General features: G+C 41.2%; 1 pseudogene; it reads left to right on the top strand.

The window, feature by feature from the left end:
- Positions 1-3,662, top strand: part of LOC102023278 — a 16,577-nt pseudogene extending 12,915 nt beyond the window's left edge.
- The last annotated feature ends 1,500 nt before the right edge of the window (positions 3,663-5,162 follow it).

Below are 5,162 nucleotides of genomic sequence, written 5' to 3'. Positions count from 1 at the left end.
TCCTTCCTTCCTTCCCTCCTTCCTTCCTTCCCTCCTTCCTTCCTTCCTTTCTTCCCTCCTTCCTTCTTTCCTTCCCAGAGATTGAACCCAGGGCACTCTGTCACTAAACTATATTCCCATCCCTCTCGCAGGACCTTGAGTGAGATACTTCAGGATGGTAAGGCTGGCAAAGCCCACCTAGACTTCATGAAGATTATATATTTCTTAAAGGAGAGAGGAAGGATTAACAAACACTGGGTTTCTCACGGAAATGCTCTGAAAAAGAGAGGAAGGAGGTGAAACCTCTTTTACTTTGGCAATAGAGAAAATCTAAATGTTTTTAATTTACTGTATAACACCTAGGAACCAGGCAGAAAGATACCTCTGTAGAGAACAGAAGAGGCGGAAGATTAAGTCCAAATCCCTTCCTCAAGGGTTTATCCTTATGCTACTCAGCTTTCTTAAGAGACTGCTGAAAGTATTGGACTGGACTGAATTTGTCAGAGTGGGTGAAATTATTTTTGTTTTGTTATTCAGTGGAATAGGAAGCCATAAAAAATAAAAGTGAAAATGGATCAGTTATGAGAAACATAGAAGTCACACTTCCTTTGCCACTTGGTGCCCAGTGCGTAGGCCTGTGCTGCTGCTGGACAACTCCCTGTGGTTCTGTGGCAATCATCCACTGGTTACAGAAGGGTTAGAATCTCCAGCAGTACAATTCCTTCACTGAAGCAATCCTGCCCAGCCCACACTAAGTGGTCTTAAGACAACATGCAGACCTGGAACAACGCAAGATAAAAACCAATCTTTACTGCAAGACCCATGCATTCTTCCCAGAGGAAGGGTCTTCTGCGAGACGGGGATAGATGGCCTTGTCAAGTTTGTAATTTTAGGCACAGCGAGGTGTTCCTAGACCACTAACAAGGATCAAGATAACCTGGAGAAAGCATCTCTAAGATACTTATGTTTGCTAACTCATACCTTTTCCATGTTTTCGATTCCTTACAAAGACTTCAGTCTCTGGCTCTGCCAGTGTAGATGCCTTCCTGGAAACATGCCCCCTGTGCCCTTGGCAGTACTCTCCACCTGAATAAACTCGTCTTGTCTTTCCTTTCTCTGAGCTTGGTACACTCTTTTACCACTGTTGTCACAGCCCTCTATAGCTGTCTTGCAAGACAATTCTTTTGTGCCATCATTTTCAATTTGCATAACTGGCCATGGCTTGGCTCATTTATGGGAAAACCACACCACACCAAGCTGAACAAAAAAAATGAAACAAAACAAAAAACAAAAATATTTCACTATGTCTGATAGTTGCATGGCCAAAGTATGAAATAAATATATATATTCTTAGGAGCTGGTATCAAGTCTTGAATACACAATCAAGAAGACAGACAAGAATTTTGTTGCCATATGTATCCTACCATATCAGAGAAAAATGAACGTGACATTTGAATATTTATTCACTATTTGACTTAAGTGGTTCTCATATCTGGGAGCTCTTCTTTGCCCTTAACATCAATGATTTATAGCAAAAATGGTAAAATGTTGGCCAAGTTAAACAGTAGAGAAAAGAATGATTGCGCAGAATAGCACTTAAACAGCAGAGACATTATTTGAGAACTAGTTACAAGAGGAGACACTCCAGAGGGAAATGCCTTGGGTGTAATTATTTCTGGCTTCCCATTAAACATAATGCACTCTGCATACAGCTTTCCTGTGAGTATTCCAGCCAGTGGAAACCCACATTAATGGCCTTTTTCAGCTTCCTCTGTTGGGTCCAAAATTCGTGATAATGGATGTAGCGGAACTTTTCCAAAGAATTGGGTTATAAAACCTACTTCCATTTTAGAAACAGTGAATCCAATTTCCTGGGAAGTCCAGAATAAATTGTACCAGAATGGCTGAGATTTTTATGTTAAAGAAGGAGTAACTGGATTTTATGCACACAGCATCCTCTGGACCAAGTAATTTTGTAATTATTTAGAGAAAAAGAAGAGATCATGTAAATTTTAGGAAATAGTCTTTGATTTGTCCTGATTTATTTGTTCAGTAACAGTAGCCAAATGTAAATTTAAATATGAAGCTTCTCCCTCAAGAATTTTGAGAAGTCATTAAAAAATGAACCATATTATTTTAATAAGCTTTACACCAAAAATTTCTATAGCCAAACTCAAACTCTGAGTAAATCAAGAGACTGCTTTATGAAACCTTGTTCAGTTCATGGGGGCAAAGATGATTTTACTGTTCTTTAAAAGTTGGACAAATACCTTATAACACTGAGTGTTAAAATCATTACTTTTGCTTTACTACTTGATTTGGAAAGTATCTGCTGGTAAAACTCTTCTGTGTTGCAGTAGGTCATAAATGGGATATATCCTGTCACTCCCTGCCTAAGTACTAGGATAAGTTTACACCTCAGCTTTGGCTCCTGTGGTGCATATCTAGGGCGTGGAGAGATCTCCTTCCTCTTCCTCTTCTTCTCCTCCTCCTCCTCCTTCTCCGCCCTCTTCTTATCTTCTTCTTTTTAAAGATAATAAAGCCTTGGTAATGTGAACAAATAGGAGATAGGCTTTGAAAATAGCTCCTAGATGGCAGTGGCTACTCCGTGGGAAACTCAATACAGATTGGTAGTAGACTATACTTTGTGAGAACCTAAGAAGTAGAAAAGCAAAAACACCTTTAAGTAAAATACTTAAGATATGAAATAAAAGCTAGATGGTAGAGATTCTTTTGATCACTTTCCTCAAGGAATACATATGATTTCACTCCAAATTCTAAGTGGTTAGAACTCACTATTACTATTACTATAACTATTATTATTGCTATTACTGTTATTTAAAGTCCAGCACATTAGCTCCAAAAATCAAAATGACCTTCAGTTTTTTAACTGGGTAAAGGGAGATTCCATCCTTAATTTTTTTCCATCCTTAATTTTTAATAGATATAGCTCCCAAGAAATTTAAAAAGTGAAATAAGGATGTAGTGAGAGACAAGACTAGAAATGTTTGAGGCATCTCACAGGAGCACATTTAACAGCAAGATCTGTAGGATCAGCTCCAGCGTGGGCACAGAGGGTGGTCATCAAGGATTTCCAATGAGTGATAGAGGGGTAGGATGGAGTTTAGAGACCTCCAACCCTTGACTTCAGTGTTAGGCTTAGTTTGGGCATGGAGAACAACTGGTCTATGAGTACAGGTGGGTGTAGTTCTGCTAGCCCGTTAAGATAGCCTCACTGTTTCCAGACATGTGGGACTCATGCCCGTGTTAACACCCTTGAACTTGATTCTCACCCCCTGGGAACGCACTATGGCTTTATTTGTGAATCTGACCAGATCTCCAAATTTAAGCCTCATCTTTTCCAAGGAGCGTTCTCACTCTGACATACACCCCACAGCGATCTCTTTCTTTGAAGAACTCCAATAACTCTGAGCCAGGTTATTTCCAAAATGCTTGTCCCAAATTGTCTTGCAGTGACCTTCTGCATTTGTTTGTCTTGTCTCTGGAATCAGCTGGTCACAGTGACGTTGAGCAAAGAGTATGACTCATGTGAGCTGATCACAATCTGTATCCCCATCATTTGGTCTGTGATCCCGCCAACCTCCAGACATGCGGATGAGGGTATCCAGGACCAGCCAGCCGCGGCCGATCTCCCAGCTGACTGCGATGGCATGCGCACTTGAGCATGGTAAATGCAACATGAAAAAATCCGAACTGGGTACACTCCCTACTCCTACCCCGCTCTTGTCAATTTCTATATTGTACTCAGAAAACAGAGACAAGGATAATAATCTCTTTATCGTTTTGTAAATTTCACATTCCCTGCAAAAGATGGTTTTAATTTTTTTCCGAAGAAGACTGTAATTCAGTACTAAGGAACAAATGATTCCAACACTAATTTTCAGTTCCTCCCATTAAGGGCTGGAGTCTATTTCTCTGTTGCTTAATCTTGGCTAACCATTATGACTTAATTTGGCCAATAGGACACTAGAAAACATGGCACAAGCTGAAATCCAACATGTGCTTGTAAATGAACTTGTTCACAGTCTCACTGCTTTTGGAACCCCATTGCCACATGGAACAGTCCAGCTAGACACTGGAGGCATGTGGTCCCCTTCCTCTGTGACCCCAGCCAACCTCCAGACATGCAGATGAGCGTGTCTAGGACCAACCAGTCCCAGCCCCTCTCCCAGCTGACTGCAATGGCATGAGCGAACCCTGGTGAGACCAGCAGAGGGACTCTTTAACAACATCCAGCCCAAACTAACGACCACCAGGGTCTTGACCTAATAAATGGTTACAGTCGTGCTGTATAATGATGTTTCAGTCAATCATTTGCCACATGTATGATGGTGGTTCCCTAAGATTCAACTGCTTAGTGAAATTGTAGCCAACTTAGTTTATATAAATACACTCTATGTTGTTTACATAAATGACAGAAGCACCTAAGGACATATTTCACAGAGGATATCCATATAAGGCTAAGTGACACATGACTGTACTTTTATTTATTTTGCTTTTTAATTTTAAAGATAATAAAGAACAATAAAATGATACAGAATTTCAAAATAAGATGATAGGAAATTAACAATAGTTATTATATTACATATTTTTAGCTTCAAAGTAGTTGCTCAGATTACCAGATACAGGTATGTGAGATTAATCAAACACTATAAACACTAAATGTTCCTTTCAATGAACTAATAGAAATTAGTAGTACAGGTGGCAGCAGAGAGGCCCCGGGGACGGGCGGGGCGAGCAGGCTCGCTGAGCCCCACGTGCCTTGCACCAAGACAGCGAGTACTCCGCGAGCGGCAGGGCTTGTGGGTTCGAGTCTGTGCTTTGCCTTTGCCCAGACCCTTTAGCGAGTTGAAGGCTGGGGAAGTCTGTGACTGCTACCCATCTGGGCTGCATCTGGTTCCTGTATGAGTCCTGAACTGACTGGAGACATAGATTCAGGTGGTTCACAAACTGTAGACCCTGCAGTTTGTGTCCGAATTATGCCTGTACCCTAAACTACCTGGAGACATAGGTCCACTGGAGTGGGATTGTTGCACCAGTGCAACCTGAGTCAGGTCATGCACGTGCACTGAACTGCAAGGGGACGCTGGATCAGAAGGTCAGCCATCAACTGACACAAGTGCCAGTGTCTGAGAACAGGGATAACTAGATACAAATCAAAA

This window comes from Chinchilla lanigera, unplaced genomic scaffold (assembly GCF_000276665.1).
Source record: "Chinchilla lanigera isolate Chin_1 unplaced genomic scaffold, ChiLan1.0 scaffold00099, whole genome shotgun sequence".
Lineage (NCBI taxonomy): Eukaryota > Metazoa > Chordata > Mammalia > Rodentia > Chinchillidae > Chinchilla > Chinchilla lanigera.
Note: the sequence above shows the minus strand (reverse complement) of the source record. Positions and strands in the feature narration are given on the sequence as shown.